The sequence below is a fragment of the Papaver somniferum genome, chromosome 6 (genome assembly GCF_003573695.1).
Source record: "Papaver somniferum cultivar HN1 chromosome 6, ASM357369v1, whole genome shotgun sequence".
NCBI lineage: Eukaryota > Viridiplantae > Streptophyta > Magnoliopsida > Ranunculales > Papaveraceae > Papaver > Papaver somniferum.
In genome coordinates this window covers 4519849-4542085 of record NC_039363.1, presented here as the reverse complement: position 1 = coordinate 4542085, position 22237 = coordinate 4519849, and the positions used below count along the sequence as shown (strand labels likewise).

The 22237-nt window shown below is 39.4% G+C and overlaps 1 pseudogene; it reads right to left on the bottom strand.

The window, feature by feature from the left end:
- Window positions 1-1894: 1894 nt before the first annotated feature.
- On the bottom strand, window positions 1895-1994 carry LOC113292079 (annotated as a pseudogene).
- Between the last annotated feature and the right edge of the window lie 20243 nt (window positions 1995-22237).

The window sequence follows — 22237 nt, the reverse complement described above, 5'->3', positions numbered from 1 at the left end:
TTTACAATTATTACTTTTGAAAATCTACTTGTTGCAATATTTTAGAATCAAATTAAACAAGAAAATTGCATAAATATAAGTATTGGTTTAATCACTTTGAACTTGGAAAATAGTGGAATCTTAGCCTCAGTGTTTCTTTTAGTATTGATATTATCTTTGATTGAGTTTGCTATAATTTTTAGTGAGTTTTCTATTTTAATATTAGGATTTAAGTCTAATTAATATCCTTCACAAGTCTGAGAATCGAACCACTTTTACCACTATCTACATATCACATCAATTGTTGGTCCGACGGGGACTTGTTTTTAGGGTTTTAGATTTATTTTTTTATTTTTTTGTTTTTATTATTTTTGTCTTTTTTTTTTAATGTTTTTGGGTATTTATCTTGTGTCTACAGGTTCTGGATCATAAAGAAAATTGAGCCAAGGAGTTTGGTAATTTCATAAAGACTTGGAGCTAAAGATTAAAGCAAAAAGAACAGAAAAGAAGACAATTTTTTTTAGACAATTTTAGTTTAGGGTTTGTTTATTTTATTTAAAAAAAAAATTATATTAGGGTTTATTATTTTTGTAATTTTTCATTATTTTTTTGGACTTTTGGACTTTGGGACATTTTTTTTTATTACCCTACGGAAGGGTACTTTAAATATAAACTGTTTGCAGAGAAGGAGGACAATTACGATATTGTCTCTGCACCTTGGGTTCGTACACTAGATATCGGAGTCAGTGGCCCGAGTCGACTACAACCGATTCATCCCCCGTCTGGAACGGGAGGTAAGATTCTAAACACTCGCGAATCCCCTGTCAGCGAGTTACTGGACTCCTTCGTATGCATATATGTTGAGGACTGAATACATACATTTATTTTTCTAGTAAAGGGAAAGGCCTGACCATACAAGATAAGGGTTCGGATTTCATCACAGTTCTCTTCTTGCCCGCTTTAGGAACACGTAACCTACGCGAACCTAAGCCTAAAATTTTGACTAGAACGAGACCGATAGGGTAACGAGCTTAACAGGAAAGTCATTCGAAAAATATTGGTTACTCTTTTAAGCATACTTCGAAGTTCTTGACGGTTTCTGTAAGTTGAATGCGTGACTGCGCCGCCTTGTAGTACCGGTGAGGCCTTGGGTATCAAAGCAACACCGAGCTTCCCTCGCCTCTATTCAACTTACGTTAACTCGGATTGATTCCAGAGGGGTTTGCTTAAATTGTAACGAATTCCCGTTCGAAGGATTAGAATCTGGTCTAGAAACAATCTAAGTGGAGCCATCATGCTTTTTGTTTGCTAGAAATCAATAGGTTTGATTTGGTTGAGTCGGCCTTGATCTGTGTTTGCTTACCCTTCCAATTTAGAAAATTCTATTGTATGCCTGAACGTAAAAGAGACGCACTAGGTAGATTTGTTAAAGAGAAACCTAGTAGTTCGAAGCGTCTCGATTACCTTAATCTAGAAAGTCCGGCTTTTGAAGAGTCTGTTTTTGAACGTTCTTTGACTGAGGAGAGAATCCCTGTTGCTCCGATAGCGCCAGAAATGGCAACTTTGAAAGCTTTGTTGAATCCAACTAGGACTACCCGTCCTTCGTGTATTAAGTTAGCTGAAACGGAGGCACCCTATGAACTGAAACCTGGGACCTTACAGATGCTCCCAATCTTTTTAGGGAAAGAAAATGAAAACCCTTATTACCATGTTAGGGATTTTGAGGAAATTTGTAGTACTCTAATTAGAGGCTTAGATGATGATGCTTTGAAACTTAGGTTATTCCCATTTTCCCTGAAAGATAAGGCCAAGTCGTGGCTGTATAGTTTGGACTCCGAGTCAATTGAGACATATGAACAACTTACATCTGCCTTTTTCAATAAGTTTTTCCCTAGGCACAAAACATCGTCTATTAGGACGCAAATATGCACATTTTCACAACAAGAGGGAGAATCTTTATATAGGTATTTGGAAAGGTTCAATGATTTATTATCCCAGTGTCCTCATCATGGTTTAGAAAAGGTTAGGCTAGTTCAGATCCTTTATGAGGGTTTAGATTATTCCACAACGACCATGGTTGAGTCTCTATGCACTGGTGGATTTGAAAACCAAACTGTTGATGCGGCGATGGAATTTTTTAATGAAATCGCCGAAAAAACCCAGCAATGGGAAAATAGTAGGGCACCCCAAAAAATTCTTTTAAGTAGAGGAAACGTTAATAGGGTAGGTAGAAGGAGGCTATGAATCAGATGCCAAAATTGCTGTATAGCAAAAAGGTTAGAAGCCTTAGAAGTGGGCCAGACTAGTGGTAGAGTGGAGCCTTTTTGGGAAGGCCAGAATATTGAAGAGCAGGCCAATGCTCTTTATAATAACACTAGATTTGATAACCGTCAAAAGATTGACCCATATTCAGAAACCTATAATCCTGGTTGGAGAAACCATCCGAACCTTTCGTGGTCTAAGGGCCAAAGTCAAGGTCAGTTTAGTAATTCTAATGCTCCCCCAGGTTTTGGCTATACTAAGAATCCTTCAGGACTAGCTCAGTTTCAGAATCAGTCAGATAAGAAAATCCTAAGTTTAGAGGAATCTCTCGCCTTGTTAACTCAGCAAACTGCAAAATTCCAGTTATCCGTAGAACAGAGTCTACAAGCTAGTAACAGGATAGGACAAGAAAATAGTCAGGCTATTTCCGAGTTAAAAACCCAGGTTGGTCTGATAAGTGATTCTTTGAGAGAAAAAGGTAAGTTTCCTAGTCAAACACAACCCAACCCTAGAGGAGTTCATGAATTGGTGCAAAACCATCGAATCAATTGAATGTTGTTAGAACCCTTAGAAGTGGTAGAGTTGTAGACAATAAGGTAACCATGCCCGATAGTGAACATACTGTAGTTCACCCCTCAGGATCTCACCTCTCAGGACCAGTAGCTGAAGAGACTGATAAAGTTTCTAATGATGTGAATTCGGTTCCTGAAAGGTCTGATTTCAGGCCTAGAGCCCCATTTCCTCAGCTATTAGTACCAACAAAGAAGGAATCGAACTTTAATGACATAGTGGAGGTTTTTAAGCAAGTTACCATAAACCTTCCCTTATTAGATGCAATTAGGCAAATTCCTGCTTATGCCAAGTTCCTTAAGGATATGTGTACGCGAAAGCGAAAACTTAGCGTCCATAAGAAAGCCTTTTTAGCTAGTCACGTAAGTTCAATCATTCAGAACACCACAACTCCAAAGTACAAAGACCCAGGTTCTCCTACCATTGCTTGCACAATAGGTAACTTCCGGGTAGAAAAACTTTACTTGACTTAGGAGCCAGTGTGAACTTACTGCCATTCCATGTATACTTACAGCTAGGACTTGGTGAAATGAAACCTACTCAGATGACACTGCAGTTAGCTGATAGGTCTGTTAAAATCCCTCGAGGTGTTATCGAGGATGTTCTTATTGAGGTCGACAAGTTTATTTATCCAGTGGATTTCGTGGTCCTAGATACCCAACCTGTCCCTGACCCAGAGAACCAGATACCTGTGATTTTAGGTCGCCCATTTTTAGCTACGTCTAATGCGATCATTAACTGTCGAAATGGTGTGATGAGTTTATCTTTTGGTAATATGACTATGGAGATGAACATTTTTAATGTCAGTAAGCAACCTCATGAGCTAGATGACACATGTGTTGAGGAGGTGAACATGATAGAAGCCTTAGTTCAGGAGTCATTACCAAACATCTTGTCTGAAGACCCATTAGAAAGTTGTCTATCCCATTTTGGTTTAGATTTTGACGACGATAGCACTATTGAACAGGTGAATGCTCTATTAGATTCTACCCCTGTGTTAGACACTGATAGATGGAAAGCTAGGTTCGAACCGTTACCAGTTTCTGAGACTACCCTAATTCCTTCTTTAGAAGAGCCCCCAAAGTTGGACCTTAAACCACTACCCGATACTCTAAAGTATGTGTTTTTAGGCCCATCTGAGACTTTACCTGTGATTGTAGCTTCCAATTTGGATAGTGATCAGGAAAGTAGGCTAGTAAATGTACTTCAAGACAATAAGGAAGCTTTAGGGTGGACTATAGCAGACATTAAGGGTATAAGTCCTACTGTGTGTATGCATCAGATTCATTTAGAGGAAGACTCCAAACCTTCTAGGGAGATGCAACGTCGACTGAACCCTAAGATGAAAGAGGTAGTTCGAAAAGAGGTGCTTAAGTTGTTAGATGCGGGTATTATTTACCCAATTTCAGACAGTAAGTGGGTCAGCCCTGTTCAGGTTGTCCCCAAGAAATCAGGTATCACTGTAGTCCAGAATGATAATAATGAATTAATCCCAACCCGAGTGACCACGGGATGGCGTGTGTGTATTGACTATAGGAAATTGAACAAGGTCACAAGGAAGGATCACTTTCCCCTTCCTTTTATCGACCAAATGCTAGAGCGATTAGCTGGACATAGTCACTATTGCTTCTTAGATGGCTACTCCGGTTATAATCAGATCGTTATTGCCCCAGAAGACCAAGAGAAAACCACTTTTACCTGTCCCTTTGGTACCTTTGCGTATAGACGCATGCCTTTCGGGCTATGTAATGCCCCTGCAACTTTTCAGCGTTGTATGATGAGCATATTTTCTGATATGTGTAGTAGAACGGTTCTTAGAGGTCTTTATGGATGATTTTTCAGTGTTTGGTTCATCTTTCGATGAGTGCTTGCATCATTTGACATTAGTGTTGACTAGGTGTAAGGAAAAAAATTTAGTGCTTAATTGGGAAAAATGCCATTTCATGGTTAAATCAGGAATTGTATTAGGGCACATCGTCTCTTCAAAGGGTATAGAGGTAGACAAAGCCAAAGTTGACCTTATTAAGACTTTACAGGTCCCAAAAACCGTAAAAGATATTAGGTCATTCCTAGGGCATGCAGGTTTTTACCGTCGATTCATTAAGGATTTTAGCTTGATTTCTAGACCTCTTTGCAATTTGCTTGCAAAAGATGTTAAGTTTGTCTTTGATGATGCTTGTTTAGAGGCTTTTGAGAAGCTTAAAACTTTACTCACTACTGCCCCGATAGTCCAGGCACCTAACTGGAACCTACCCTTTGAGATTATGTGTGATTCTTCAGATTATGCTATAGGCGTCTTTAGGACAACGAGAAAACAAATTACTTCATGTGATTTATTATGCTAGCAAAACTCTGAATGATGCCCAAATGAACTACACAACTACCGAGAAGGAACTTTTAGCCATCGTGTTTGCCTTGGATAAGTTTAGGTCCTACCTATTAGGTTCTAAGATCATAATCTATACAGATCATGCTGCTTTGAAATACCTTTTATCTAAGAAGGATACCAAACCTAGATTGATTAGATGGATCCTATTGTTACAGGAATTTTCCCCAGACATTAGAGACAAAAAGGGTGCAGAAAATGTAGTAGCAGATCACTTGTCTAGGCTAGTTGTTAGTTCCCCTAGTGATTCCCTTCCTATAAGGGATAGCTTTCCTGATGAACAATTGTTCTCTGTTTCCCAATCACCTTGGTATGCAAATATAGTGAATTATCTTGTTACTGGTCGAACCCCTCAACATTGGGGTAAGCAAGATCGTTCTAGGTTTTTAGCCGAGGTTAAGCATTTTTTTGGGACGATCCTTATCTGTTTAAGTATTGTCCGGACCAGATTATTAGGAGATGTGTATCTGAGAGTGACCAGTCTAGTATTATCTCCTTTTGTCATGAACATGCATGTGGGGGTCATTTTAGTGCTAAGAAGACTGCTGCTAAGATTTTGCAGTGTGGATTTTACTGGCCTTCGTTGTTTAAAGATTCCCATAGTCATTGTGTTTCTTGTGAGCGTTGCCAGAAGTTAGGAACCATTTCCCGTAGAAATATGATGCCTTTGAACCCTATTTTAGTGATTGAGGTCTTTGATGTGTGGGGCATTGATTTTATGGGTCCATTTCCTATTTCGTTTGGTTATCTTTACATACTTGTCGCTGTAGACTATGTGTCTAAGTGGGTTGAGGCGGTTCCGTGTAGAACGAATGACCACAGGGTCGTAGTCCAGTTTTTGAAAGAGAATATACTTACACGTTTTGGTACGCCGCGAGCTATAATTAGTGATGGAGGTTCACACTTTTGTAATAGACCGTTTTCTCTTTTAATGAAACAATACGGTATTACCCATAAAGTAGCAACCCCATATCACCCTCAGACTAGTGGTCAGGTAGAGGTTTCCAATAGGGAAATTAAACGTATTCTAGAGAAAACAGTTAATCCAAATAGGAAAGACTGGTCGTCGAGGCTTACTGATGCCTTATGGGCTTACCGTACTGCGTTTAAGACACCCATTGGAATGTCACCTTATCGTTTAGTGTTTGGCAAGGCATGTCACCTGTTGAGTTAGAGCATCGAGCCTATTGGGCTATTAAGAACTTAAACTTTTCACTTGACAAGGCAGGAGCTCAAAGAAAGCTCCAGCTCAATGAGTTGGACGAGATTCGTAGAGATGCATACGATAGTGCTAAGGAGTATAAGAACAAAATGAAACTTGTGCATGATAGGAATATTTTACGAAAGTCATTTTCTCCAGGTCAAAAAGTTCTTCTGTATGACACTCGTTTGCATCTATTCCCCGGGAAGTTGCGCTCTCGGTGGACCGGTCCTTTTGTGGTCCGTACTGTTTTTCCTCATGGCGCTGTTGAGATTGAGACACCAGATGGTAGTAGTTCTTCGAAGGTTAACGGTCAGCGATTGAAGCCCTTTTTAGAGCCTTTTCCTACAGGTGATGTTGAGGAGGTCCCTCTGGAGGACCCTGTTTACCTTGATTGACCATCGAGGCGATTTTGTATGTTGTATAATATTTTTGTAGGTTTTTGGTTACACTTCACCCAGGTACTATCTTTCCGACTTCTCTCTTTACTATTTCCTCATGTTACTTATATTTTTGGTGTTCTTTGATTAGAAACATTGAGGACAATGTTAGATTTAAGTTTGGGGGTGGGGTAGAACTTTTTGTTACCTTTTCGTTGCAATAAATAAACTCCAGAGCCTAGAAATTTATCCCTATTAAGGATGGCACTAACCAATCTAAGTGGATGGAAGCATTTTGGTTGTAGGAGTTGAGGAACCAATCTGACTAGATGGCAACATCTAAAGAGTCTATTCATAAAAGCACAGAGCTCAGGTGTTAGAAATAACATGATAGTTTCACCATATCTCGTTGAGTCCTTTTCACTTCTTTTTATTTTGTTTTGTTTTTAAACTATGTTTCTCTAAGTGATTAGGTGGGGCTCACGATTCAAGTTGTTACCAATGCTAGGGTGAATTAGAGTGATTGAGATACAAAAAAAAAAAAAGAGACCAGACCATCAGACCAACTGGAATAAATTCAATAAAGTCGACCACTGGAACCCTTGTATATGCCAGTTGTGTTGACCTAGAGTTAGGATTATCAATCACTGGTTCCCTTGTATATGCCAGTGTGTTGATATTAGTCAGACTAGTATCTCAGTCCATTAGGATAGGTTCATTTTGGCGGAGGCCTTCAGACAGATATGAGAAACACCGTTCACCTAGTAAACATCAAAACCATCTATGTTTTTCTATATCCATCTTCTTGATCTATCCATGTGATTAGTTTTGACTCCGGATATTGATGTCCATAGTGCGACTATCTGAGTAGAGCTCTGTCACTTCATATGAATTTTAGTATGCTTGAGTGCAAACTCGTGTACAACAATTGGAATTTCGCATCAGGGTACTTCCTCCTGTAGTCAATAAGTATGCCAACCAAGGAGATTCTTTAGTGCCTTCCAAGGTTCTGTGTAGATAGCTAGGGTCTGGAGTAAAAGGTTTTGTGGGTATACCTCTGGTAAGCCCTCCGGAGACAACACTCCGCCACTAGGGACACCTAGGGGTTTAAAGGCTTATTGCATACGCTAAATGCAATCGACGATGCCTGCGACAGTGAGTTAGGATTTTATTTCTATTTTATTTTTGCTCGAGGACTAGCAAATAATAGGTTTGGGGGTATTTGATAGACACATTTTTGTGTCCGATTTGTCTCGATTCTATATTGTTAGGGCTCATTTTTGTACTTATTATGGTGTTTTATTTATTTGTAGGTTTTTGGCTAATAAACATTTTTGGAAAAAATTGGCTCGAAAAGTTGTCGGAAAGCACCCGGAGGACATTTGCTATTCGGACTCTCACTTTGGATAAGGGGTAACCTAATTACTAAGGGGCATCCCATTTCCAGGCAGTTGCTAATCGCACCCCTACTCTGGATAAGGGGCAACCATCTTCAACATTCAAAAAAGGATTTTGGCGGGAAAAAGTGCAGTTAAAGACAGTTTTGGCAATCGTGATTTGGAGGAGTTTGAGGTCGATTAAACCTCTGATTTTCATAGGATAGACTCCTTATGGGTCTAGGAATCTGATATGGGTGTTTAAATCGATTAGATGGGCTCAATCGACGGATTTTTCTCACAACAAGAAAATATGGAAAGTCACGTGTGTGACCTGTTTTAGGGAATTTTAGAGAGATTAAAACGCTGTAAACCTTCCCAAAGATTTGTATCTATCTAAGGAAGAGTTTAGAATAAAAAGGAAAGCTCAGAAACGCGTAGAAATCCTAAAACAAGAAATTGTCGCAACTTGGCCGTGAAGAGAAGGAAAGAGATTTTGGAAGATTTGGGAGAGATTTAATCGGTATTTTTGATATAAATAGATGTCTTGGGTCATATAGAAGAGGTGTCGAGAGTTTGGGAACCTAAGGAGAGCCAGAGAAGAAGAAATCAGAGCTTTACCAAACTCTGTTTCTGCTGCTGCTGCTGCTGAAGAAGAAGAACGCGAAGAACATTGACCTCGGTAACAGTCGCAGAAAGTGTCGTTGTTTAACAGCTGAAGAACATTAAGCTGTTCAGGGCAGTCTTATTCTAGGGTCTTAAAATCAGCGACAAAGCAACAGTTTTTCTGTAACAGTTCCATTGTAACAGCTGTTTTGCAACACCAATACACTGTTGCAAACAGTCTGTGTTATTACTTTTCACTCTTTTAATCATCTTTTGAGCAACAAACACATATTTTGAGATCATGATTAATATGAGGAGCTAAACCCCATTGCTGAGGCGATAGAGGAAGCTATTTTTCCAACAAAAAGTGGTATATTCTATTTTATCTTTTTATTTGCAATAATTATATGATTATTTGCCTTGAACTATTATTGAATATGATTTTTATTTGAGTGATTGTGATCTATTTTGATGGAGTATGCTTAGTTTTAAGACTTTTGATGCTTCATACTTGGTATTTACAATTATTACTTTTGAAAATCTACTTGTTGCAATATTTTAGAATCAAATTAAACAAGAAAATTGCATAAATATAAGTATTGGTTTAATCACTTTGAACTTGGAAAATAGTGGAATCTTAGCCTCAGTGTTTCTTTTAGTATTGATATCATCTTTGATTGAGTTTGCTATAATTTTTAGTGAATTTTCTATTTTAATATTAGAATTTAAGTCTAATTAATATCCTTCACAAGTCTGAGAATCGAGCCACTTTTACCACTATCTACATATCACATCACTGACACGAAGAGAACCTTGTGATTTTTATCTATCTTGTTCCTGATCTACAGTCCGTGAACTTAAATAACCAGCAAAAGAAGATTCAGATACAAGAACTATCAGGTAAAACGATAATCTGACCAGGCTTCACGAAATCAAGATATACTTTTGTACATATAACATTGAGCTTGGGATGCTCTAAAAAAGGGAAATAACTATAACATGGTATCTTCTAGCGGAAGGAATTTAATTACCCAGGTGTTGATGGTGGTTTTTAGTTCAGGGTTAAATTTGTAAAAGTCTATCTACCTGACTCGACATCAGATGTAGTAGACATTGATATTTCTATATTCCGCAGGGAATTTGGAGAATATATGCCTATGTCTCTCTTCATATTCTATTAAAACTCAAGCTCCTAGATGAATTATTCACTAGTATAGAGTCTAACGAGTGTATAAGCTCCTACCTGCATTACTCACAAATGCCGGAGCCTGCTGAGTACTTTTATTATGCTTATGTTCCCCGGCGGAACCCTTAATATTGGTATGGCATGACGCATTTGTGTTCACTCGCAGCAGAGTAGCACAGACCTCCAAGTACCAAGGTTAAGTCCCTTGCACAAAATACTCAGTCAGAAAGCAAAGAATAAACAAAGTCGCGGAGTAGGAGCAACAACGAGGAAAGCGTTCTCCACTTGGCCACCCCTATGCTACCCAACCGACCCTTATTCATCGTCAACCAATCAGGTTCTTTAATCCCTCCACACTACCAATGAGTTGTGGCTGGGCCCATACTTGTCGGCCCTATTTCCCATCAACCAATCAGGTCGCATGTGACGGACCGGAAAATAACGCCTTTGGCGCGTTGCCCAGCAGGCCGTAACTTCCCCGATGCGCCATGATGAAGCTATGATCCGGGCCTTCAAGCTAGGAAATTTCATGTTCATTTGCCTTTTCAAGCATGCTCGTGGAGCATGATGCAGCCAATTTAGCTTCCATACCGTTCCAACTCACCCTTGTCCGCTAAAGGGTGTAAGGCCATAAGGCCAACGCCAATGCATTTTGCATGAATCACTGACTTTCCCTCTACTTAGGAAGTTCATCACTAAATTTCCTATCTAGATGACCAACTGATGTAGTATTAATTTTGCGGTAAATAAGAATCCGTTGCTCGGACTTGAACAAATTTATAAATAAAAATATATACACAATATTTGTCACAGGGTCAAGAGACACTAGGACACATGATTCCACCATTAATCATTCACACAATTCGTATATTTATTCGAAACAATTATAGCTCAAATCATAAGGACTCACATTCTTGCCAAGGTAGATTTTTAGAATATTTATTGTATATCACTAGCATGACGCATCAAAAGCACTACGACCAAGCATACATCATCATACGATATCACAACCAATTAAGAAAAATCATAAATTGATTAATAAAAACTGCAAGTAGTCAAAAAAAGAATTAATATAATTATCATATGCGTAAAGAACGGCTTCCTCCATCATCCCAGTGTTGGGGTTTAGCTAATCATAATAATCATGTTCTCAAAATATATATTTGATGCTCAAAGTATGATTAAAAGAGTCAAAAGTTATAAAACAATGGTTCTGAGACTCACAAAACACGTCCAGAAAGAAACGATACCAGAAAACTGCAGCTAAACTGCGACACTTCTCCACTGCTGCGACACTTCTTCGTGTTCTTGAGCTCCTCCTTCTTCTTCAGCAGCAGCAGGTGAACAATCCTGCAAGTCCCGATTTCTCGCTCCTCTCGGCTCTGGCTCGACCCCAAACTCTTAATCCCCTTATATGAGACTCGAACAACTCCTTTTATACCATCTAGCTCCACCAAATCCTCACCAAGAATCTCTTTTATCTCCCAATATTTTTTTTATTCTTCACGTAAAGTCTGGTATTTCTTTCCCTGTTAAACTCTCTTTACGTGTCAATGCTTCATACAAAAATCTCTCCCTGTTTACTGCGTACTATTCTAAATATAGAAAAGAATCATGAGAAGATATTCTCCTCCAATATCACACATGTAATCCTCCAACAGGACCCGATATTCTCGCAAAGATATTCTTCCTCTCTGTTTAGCTAAGTCCGGCTATTCTATCCCAAATTCATCGATCAAAACAGACTTACAAGGCCTGTTAACTCCATTCAAGACCAGCCCAATGGTTTCCAGCGATTGAATCTCGCTCAAAGCTGCTCAAATTCGAAGTCCAAAATCTGTAACCGTCTGCATGCATTTTCCCGCCAATTTTTGAGTTTGAAAATTTGAATAAGAAAAGGAGTTCCCTTAATCCAAAAGTTGGACGCCTTTAGCAGCTGGGGTGTCCAGGGGTGCCCTTATCCAAATGATGGGTGCCTTTAGCGATTTTCTTGGGTGCCTTTAGCGATTTTTCTGGGTGTCTTCCGCACTTTTTCGGGGTTCCTCCGGGGTATTTCTGAGGTACTTCCGGCATACTTCTGGGGTACTTCCGGCATACTTCTGGGGTACTTCCGGCATACTTCTGGGGTACTTCCGGTACACTGTACGGAGCTCCAAAAGACACATTTTTAGCCAATTTCGCGGCAAAACCTTATTCTTCCAAAAACACCTACAAATAAATAAAACACCATGATAAGTAAAAAAATGGGTACTAACATTATACATAAATGAGATGAAAACAGACACATAAATCTGTCTATCAAATACCCCCAAACTTATTATTTGCTAGTCCCAAGCAAATCAAAACTACAAAATAAAATCCTAACTCACTAGGTGTCCCTAATGACCGAGTTAATCTCGGGAGGGTTTACCAGAGGTGTGCTCACAAAACCATTACTCCAGACCCTAGCTATCTATGCAGAACCTTGGAAGGCACTAAAGAATCTCCTTGGTTGGCATACTTATTGACTACAGGAGGAAGTACGCTGATGCGAAATTCCAATTGCTGTACACGAGTTTGCACTCAAGCATACTAAAATTCATATAAAGTGACAGAGCTCTACTCAGATAGTTTCTGGACATCATAAACCGGAGTCAACCAATCACATGGATAGATTAAGAAGATGGATGTAAAGAAAAATGTGGATGATGTTGACTAAGGTGAACCTATACTAATGGACTGAGATACTGGTCTGGACTAATATCAACACACTGGCAAATACAAGGGAACCAGTGGTCGATAATCCTAACTCTAGGTCAACTCAGCTGGCATATACAAGGGTACCAGTGGTCGACTTTATTGTATTTATTCCGGTTGGTCTGCTGGTATGGTCTCAATTTTTTTTTTGGCATCTCAGTCACTCTATTTCACCCTAGTAATGGTAAAGCTAAAAGAAAAAAAAAGTGATCGGATTCTTTCGATGTTTCCATCACGAGGATATGGCGAAACTACCATGTTTTCTTTTTCTAACACCTGAGCTCTGTGCTTTTATGAATAGACTCTTTAGATGTTTCCATCTAATCAGATTGGTTCCTCAAATCCTACAACCAAAATGCTTCCATCCACTTAGATTAGTTAGTGCAAACCTTAATAGGCATAAATTTCTAGGCTCTGGAGTTTAATAATTGCAACTAAAAAGTTTTTCTCCCACACCCCCAAACTTAAATCTAACATTGTCCTCAATGTTCTAAAGATGAAACTAAAAGCATGAACAAGGAGAAACTGTTACCATTTGAAGCGAAAGAGTTAAAGAAAGATATTACCGTGTTGCATGAGCATGGGATACCTCCCAAGAAGTGCTAAGTTTAAAGTCTTCAGCCAGACTTAGGAAAGGATTAGTCAACTCGAACCATAAAGTAACAGTCGAAATAATTGTGGGTCTTCAAAACTAAATAGAGCTGACCAAAGGAAACTGCAATGAACCAAGAAAGTGAACAATACTAGCATGCCCTTACTTAGTTTCTTGATTAAGAAATTTATATCTAATTGTGGTTCAGGTTCAGGTTCTATGAAAGGGTCTAAATAGAAAATTTTCATTGGCTGCGTTTCTTCATAGGTGGGATCTGAATCATTAGATTCTAGAGTCTGGAAAAACTCAAATATGATCTTAGAAGGGCACAATAATAACCTAAATAACTGAAGATCCTCTAAGTCAATAAGATTTGACTTACATAATTGACCACAATGAGAGTAGTGGTCATTCTTAAGCAAATGTCTCGATTCTAATTTCCTAAAGCATTTAGGTTTAGTCTCACAACTTAATATTCGACACATTTGGAATATAAACGTTCCCACAGTTGGAAGAAAACTATTTGGTGGGAAAACAAAGTCAATCTGGGAATCATAGCCTGGGAAAACCGCATCAACCATAGGATGGATTTCTAACGACTAAACTTCTTCCTGGACATCATTAGGTTCGGGAAAACGAGTATGAAGGTAATCTTGTAAAATTGTCGAGGCAGAGATATCAAGTCCTAAGTGAAGGGACTTTATGAGAGTTAAAGGTAAGGCACTAGGAAGGTGATAATCACCCCCAAACTTAGAGTTTTCAGTGTCTCTAGATAAAAGTTACAATCTCCCTAATTTCTGGATCATTAGATTCTTGAAAATGGTCAATTGATTCTTCTAATTTATTATCAGGTAGTGCATCTTTACTCATCTCTACGGGTATATCTTCTTCATCTAATACTATTGTTTCTAAGTCGCTAGACTCTAAAACAACATTTTCGGAATAAACCCGTTCCGCTAAACCACTATCGACTTCGTAATCAAAAGGAAAAACTACATCGTTTAAAACGTTGGTATCCCTAATCAAATCCTCGTCCTTTTGAATAGGTTAATAATCATAAAAATTATTTGGATTTGAACTAGAAATAATATAATCATTATAAAGCTCAATTGGATTAATAGATTCCTGATCACTATGCCTACATATTTCAGATTCTTCATTACTACTATCCTCATCATCATAATAGTACAAACATGATTGAACCTTATCTAAATAAGTAGTGTCTTTTATTCTAGCCTCGTCCTCTAAATTAGGCAAATATTCACTATTGATATCAAGGGTAGAATTAGAAACCCTATTTTGGAAATTTAGATTATTTCGAGCAGCATTAGCCAACTGTTCATTTTCTGCCTCTAGACGAGCCTGGATTTCACTGAGCATAACACTTATACGTTCAACACTCTCGTTTATCATCTCAGAATATCGTGTACACTCTTCCTTTGAACTATTCATTGCAACTAAACGTTTATACGTCCTTTCAATCCGTTGTTGGGTCTCTTCTAGAGATGGAACAGGTTCAGAAATATCATAATCAGGACTAGTTTCCAAAAACGAGTAACCAGTACTACAGTGTTCCTGATTTTCTTGCTCGTAAGACCAATTCGCGTGTGGATAGTAATTGGGCTCACCATGGTATGAACCATAACCTTGAAAAGGTTGGCGTTCCCAACTACTATTCCCACCATGGTCATAAAAATGATGATGTCCATATTTAAATTCAGATCGATACTCATTGTATTGGCTTCTGTCATACGAATTCGACATTCTTAATTACAAGGGAATTCTATACAATCACAAACAAGGATGACTCGACCAAATCAAACCTACTGATTTCTAGTAAACAAAAAGCATGATGGCTCCACTTAGATTGTTTCTAGACCAGCTTCTAATCCTTCGAAAGGGAATTCGTTACAATTTAAGCAAACCCCTCTGGAATCAATTCGAGTCAAAGTAAGTTGAATTGAGGCGAGGGAAGCTCAGTGGAGCTTTGATACCCAAGGCCTCACCGCTATCACAAGGCGGCGCAGTCACGCATTCAACTCACAGAAACCATCATGAACTTCGAGGTGTGCTTAAGAAAGTAACCAATATCCTTCGAAATTTTTTCCTGATAAGCGCGATACCCTATCGGTCTCGTTCTAGTCAAGTTTTAAGCTTGGGTTCGCGTTAGGTTTCGTTTTCCTGAGGCGGGCAAGAAGGGAGCGGTGATGAAATACGAACCCTTATCTTATATTGGCCAGGCCTTTCCCTTTACTAGGAATTTAAAAACAATCCAAATTCGTCCTCAATCAATGAATCACCTTAAGGAATACAGTAAACCCGCTGACAGGGGATTCGCGGGTATTTTGAAAGCTTACTTCCCGTACCAGACGGGCGCAGAACCGCTGAAGTCGACTCGGGCCACTGACTCCGATGTCAGTGTGCGAATCCGAGGGGCCGAGACGATATTGTAATCGTCGTCCTTCCCTGCACACAATTTATATTTAAGGGTACCCTTCCGTAGGATATAAAAAAATAATGTCCCAAAATTTAAAGTCCAAAGTCCATAAAAAGAATAAAGTGCAAAAGAAAAATAAAGTCTAAAAAAAAAATAATAAAAAAAATATCTCTCTTTTTTTTCTCTTTTTTTTATCAAAAAATAAATAAAAAAATCTTCTTCTTTCGCCCCTTTCGCTTTGCCTTTTACTCCAGTCTTTAAGTATTCACCAAAAACTTTGGCAAAATTTTCTTTCGCTCCAACTTCCAAAATCTGAAAGAAAAAGACAAAAAACCCAGAAACGTAAAGAAGAACAAAAATAATTAAAAAAAATAAAAATAAATCTATACATAAGTCCGCGTCGGCGGCGCCATTTTTTTGATGTAGTATTAATTTTGCGGTAAATAAGAATTCGTTGCTCGGACTTGAAAAGATTTATAAATAAAAATATATACACAATATTTGTCACAGGATCAAGAGACACTAGGACACAGGATTCCACCATTAATCATTCACACAATTCATATATTTATTCGAAACAATTATAGCTCAAATCATAAGGACTCTCATTCTTGCCAAGGTAGATTTTTAGAATATTTATTGTATATCACTAGCATGACGTATCAAAAGCACTACGACCAAGCATACATCATCATACGATATCACAACCAATTAAGAAAAATCATAAATCGATTAATAAAAAGTGCAAGTAGTCAAAAAAAGAATTAATATGATTATCATATGCGTAAAGAACGGCTTCCTCCATCATCCCAGTGTTGGGGTTTAGCTAATCATAATAATCATATTCTCAAAATATATAATTGATGCTCAAAGTATGATTAAAAGAGTCAAAAGTTATAAAACAGTGGTTCTGAGACTCACAAAACACGTCCAGAAAGAAACGATACCAGAAAACTGCATCTAAACTGCGACACTTCTCCACTGCTGCTGGAACTGTTGAAGAACGACGGTCTTTGGCCGTCCGTTCTTCGTGTTCTTGAGCTCCTCCTTCTTCTTCAGCAGCAGGTGAACAATCCTGCAAGTCCTGATTTCTCGCTCCTCTCGGCTCTGGCTCGACCCCAAACTCTTAATACCCTTATATGAGACTCAAACAACTCCTTTTATACCATCTAGATCCACCAAATCCTTACCAAGAATCTCTTTTATCTCCCAATATTTTTTTTTTAATTCTTCACATAAAGTCTGGTATTTATTTTCCTGTTAAACTCTCTTTACGCATCAATGCTTCATCCAAAAATCTCTCCCTGTTTACTGCGTACTATTCTAAAGATAGAAAAGAATCATGAGAAGATATTCTCCTCCAATATCACGCATGTAATCTTCCAACAGGACCCGATATTCTCGCAAAGATATTCTTCCACTCTGTTTAGCTAAGTCCGGCTATTCTAGCCCAAATTCATCGATCAAAACATACGTACAAGGCCTGTTAACTCCATTCAAGACCAGTCCAATGGTTTTCAACGATTGAATCTCGCTCAAAGCTGCTTAAATTCGAAGTCCAAAATCTGTAACCGTCTGCATGCATTTTCCCGCCAATTTTTGAGTTTGAAAATTTGAATAAGAAAAGGAGTTCCCTTAATCCAAAAGTTGGACGCCTTTAGCAGCTGGGGTGTCCAGGGGTGCCCTTATCCAAATGATGGGTGTCTTTAGCGATTTTCTTGAGTGCCTTTAGCGATTTTTCTGGGTGTCTTCCGCACTTTTTCGGGGTCCCTCCGGGGTATTTCTGGGGTACTTCCGGCATACTTCTGTGGTACTTCCGGCATACTTTTGGGGTACTTCCGGTACACTGTACGGAGCTCCAAAAGCCACATTTTTAGCCAATTTTGCCGCAAAACCTTATTCTTCCAAAAACACCTACAAATAAATAAAACACCATGATAAGTAAAAAAATGGGTACTAACATTATACAGAAATGAGATGAAAACAGACACATAAATCCGTCTATCACCATCCGTCATACCGTCAAGTCTTATCCAGGCGTAAGCCTTGGACTTTGGCAAAGGCCGCACCAATCCCTTGCCATTCCCTACCTTATCTCGATTACCAACTCTACGTAGCTTGATAAGAAGTATGAGCATCCACTTGCAGTCATGCAACTAAGCCTCATCAAGCACGGCCGTAATCACCTCTTGCATCGAACTACCGAGCTTAGATGACATGAGGGGACAACGTGCTGGACCGGCAATGCTGCAACTCATTGCGTCTCCCTACGTACCCTTCCCTACTCTAAAGGGATCAAGCACATACCGTAGTTCATCCTCGAAGGGACAGAAACTTAAACCAACTCGTTTGCGAGGACGTGGCCAAGCAATAAAAGTAATGGCCTAGTTCGTATAGGCCGTTCCGTCAAAATACATCCAAGTGATGCATATTTGGTCCGCAATATGGCATAATGATGCCTAAGAATAAAATTCCCTCTTCGCGATGCTATGCAACTATAAATGAGCCTTAGGCATTATTTATACTCTTCCGGCTAAGCTATGAAGCTTACTTGGTGCATAGTCCACATATGCACCATCAACCAACTACCCCTCCCTATATATGTTAATTTGACATTTTTACAACTCAAATTGGGTGAGCTAAAATCATTCATCAACTCCCCAGGCCATGATGGATGCACCTTACCATTCTGACCAACTGTGATATACGGCCGTACATTCAGTTCTGGCTCACATGCTAGTTTCAATGTCCGGCCATGACGGCTGAACATTTCCTGAGCCAGGTCATGTGAAGAGCCGTGATGGGTGTACTTCCGGTTTTGGACCATAGGCCACTCCAATGTCCAGCCTGATGACTGTACATCTCTAAGGTTATCTCACTTGGTGCATGGTCTGTATATGCACCTTCAACCAAGTACCCCTCCCTATATATGTTAACTTAAAAATTTTATAACTTTGATTAGGGGAGGAAAAATCATTCATCAACTCCCCACTTTTACTATTCATGGTCGTTGCCATATACCCGGCCATGTTGGCTGTCCGCTGCCAACCCGATCTCCATCCATGTTGGATATTCACTGTCAACCCAATGTCCAGCCATGTTGGCCGTCCATTGTCAACGCATTGGCCAAGGGACAATGTTCCTTTTCCTACGCAACAGAAGCTTTGGATGAAGCTTCATCTCGGGCCATGACGCATATTTTAGCATGCGCCATGCTAAAAACACGGGGTGTTACATTATTCACCCCTTTAAAGAATTTCGTCCCCGAAATTCCAAACCAAAACTATTGTGGACAATCTCTTCGGTTTGGATTTCCTTAGCAAAAGTCCCATACCGGATGCTCAGAAATCACAGGTTTCTTCAAGTTGTCACGGACATCAGTTTAGACCTTCTGAGCAACCGTCTGATAGACGCATTTATGTGTCTATTTTCATCTCTTTTGTGTATTTTTTTAGTACCCATTTTTGCTTATTGTGGTGTTTTTATGTTTGTTTAGGTGTTTTTGGGGAAATACCCCTTGTGTAGAAAGAGTTGCTCAATAAGTAATGTTTTACACCCCGGAGAAATGCACTGAAAGGCACCCCAGAAATGCACCGGAAACGTCCCAAGAAATGTACCGGAGGATCCCAGAAAAATTACTATTTCCACCCAAATTACTATTCGCACCCCAGCACTATGGGTAAGGGGCACCTTCTTCTCAAATTCAAATAAACTTTTTGGCGGGAAAATTGGTTCATCAACTGGCAGATTTTAAATCGACAAAATGAAGGTGTTGTGTTGCGATTCAATGGCTCAAACTTGGTAGGAAGATGTGATATAGCTTAAGGAACACATTGTGGGCATCGGATTTGATCGGAATTGGCTGGAAATCCTGGTTTGAGTCACGAGCTCAAAACAGAGCAACGTGTCCTGTAACACGAGTTTGATTGTGTGTTTGCCATGCATGGAGTGTTTTGGAGGAGTTCGATGACTTTGTAGGCGTGGGGAAGGTTAACTAGAGCGTGCAGGATCAAAGTTTACGTGTGTAGAAGCCAAAAATGGAAATTATTGTTAAATATGGGCAGCGAGCAATGACGGGATTAATGGGAGATTATACGGTGTTATGGTCGGATAGTTTTGTTCTAAAACACTATAAATACAAGGATAAAGAGTTGAGAAGAGTTGGAGAGTCTGGGGGATAGTTTAGGAATCGAAAAAAATCAAAAAGAAGAACACGCAGTGAAGAGTTTTCTGCTGGTGTAAACTGAAGAACGCGAAGAACAGACGCGTAGAAGCAGTCGTTTTACCCAAGCGTCTACGACGCTCAAGTGAGGGACGTATTCAACCAGGAAACGACACTTCCCTTTTGTCGCTGTTCTAACAGCTGTTTGTAACGTTTTTATGCGTTGCAAACAGTGTTGTAAACCATTTTTTCTCCATTTTCTCTTGATTGTAAACAACTTTTGAGTATCAATGAATCATTTTGAGAGGTTTTTCATCATGAGTAGCTAAATCCAATCCCAGGGGTGACGGAGGAAGCCGTTCTTCCAAAAGTTATGTGGTAAAATTTATTTAAATTTATTTATGCAACTCTTTTATGATTAATTGCACTGAATAAATATGGAGTAAATGATTTTTATTAATCAATTGTGTTTTCTCTTGATGGAGTATGCTTAGTAAATTGCTTTTGATACTTCATGCTCGTGATTAACAATGGATTTTTTCAAAATCTAATTTAGGCAATGATTAGAATCACAATTCCCTTTGATTGGAGTTATATTGTCTAGAATTGCATGATAAGAATTGTTATTGAATCACATAAATTTTGGTGGATGGTGGAATCCTGACCCCCAGTAAAAATTCTCTCCCATATTTTGTTAATATTGTGCCTATAATTTTATTTATTTAAATCTAGAAAAAAGTTACCTTCACAAGTTCGAAAAGAACCCAGTTTTCACCACTATCTACAACAACATTTGAAGATACATCACCGTCCTATACCTCCTTCCCAGGAATCCAAAAGTGTCCATAACAATACGAAGAATCGCAATTGGCCAGTACCAAGAGGATATCTCGACCAGGTATCCTTGATGGCATCCCCCACTACCATCCCGGAATCCCTAAGGTTCACAAGTTTAAAGGTGTCATTGAGATGATAAGATTTTAACACAGTACTGTGTGAAACAGTTTGCAGTTTCCAACCATCCTGACGGTCATCCAGGTTGCCACTCGTAAGTGGGATGCTATCCGGGCCTGACAACACACACCCGTGGAAAGTTTCCAACGTGTGGAGATGATCAGTCCCATTGTCTACCAACCGTACCAAACGGTCTTCCGGATATCCACTCGTAAGTGGGGTGCCACTTAGGCCAGGAAAACTCATAGCACTTGAACAAGATCAACTCGATTCGCAAGTAACTGACGTAGCAATTACAAACTCTTTCCCGCGCAAAAGTTGGCCTACTCTCCAAATTTAGGTTTTCCTTTCGAGAAAAATACTCGCCAATGAGTTCACTCCGCACAATCCCTAGTGTTTTCTTAGAACTTGCTCTGATACCAACTGTGACAGATCGAAAAATTACGCCTTTGGCGCGTTGCTCCGCAGGCCGTAACTTCCTCGATGCGCCATGATGAAGCTACGATCCGGGCCTTCAATATAGGAAAATTCACGTTCATTCGCCTTTGCAAGCATGCTGGTGGAGCATGATGCAGCCAATTTAGCTTCCAAACTGTTCCAACTCACCCTTGTCCGCTAAAGGGTGTAAGGCCATAAGGCCAACGCCAATGCAGTTTGCATGCATCACTGGATTTGCTTCTACGTAGAAAGTTCATCACTGAATTTCCTATCTAGCTGACCAACCGTCATACCGCCAAGTCTTATCCAGGCGTAAGCCTTGGACTTTGGCAAAGGCCGCATCAAGCCCTTGCCATTCCCTACCTTATCTCGATTACTAACTCTACGTAGATAGATAGGAAGTATGAGAATCAACTTGATGACATGCAACTAAGCCTCATCAAGCATGGCCACAATCATCTCTTACATCGAACTACCGAGATTAGATGATATGAGGGGCCAACGTGTTGGACCGGCAATGCTGCAACTCATTGCGGCTGACTACGTACCCTTTCCTACTATAAAGGGATCAAGTACAAACCGTAGTTCATCCTCGAAGGGACAGAAACTTAAACCAACTCGTTTACGAGTCCTTGGCCAAGCAATAAAGGTAATTGCCTAGTTCGTATAGGCCGTTCCGTCAAAATACATCCAAGTGATGCATGTTTGGTCCGCAATATGGCATAATGATGCCTAAGCATAAAATTTCCTTTTCGCGATGCTATGCAACTATAAATGAGCCTTAAGCATCATTTATACTCTTCCGGCTAAGCTATGAAACTTACTTGGTGCATAGTACGCATATGCACTATCAACCAACTACTCCTCCCTATATATGTTAATTTGACATTTTTACAACTCAAATTGGGGGAGCTAAAATCATTCATCAACTCCCCAGGCCATGATGGCTGCACCTTTCCATTCTGGCCAACT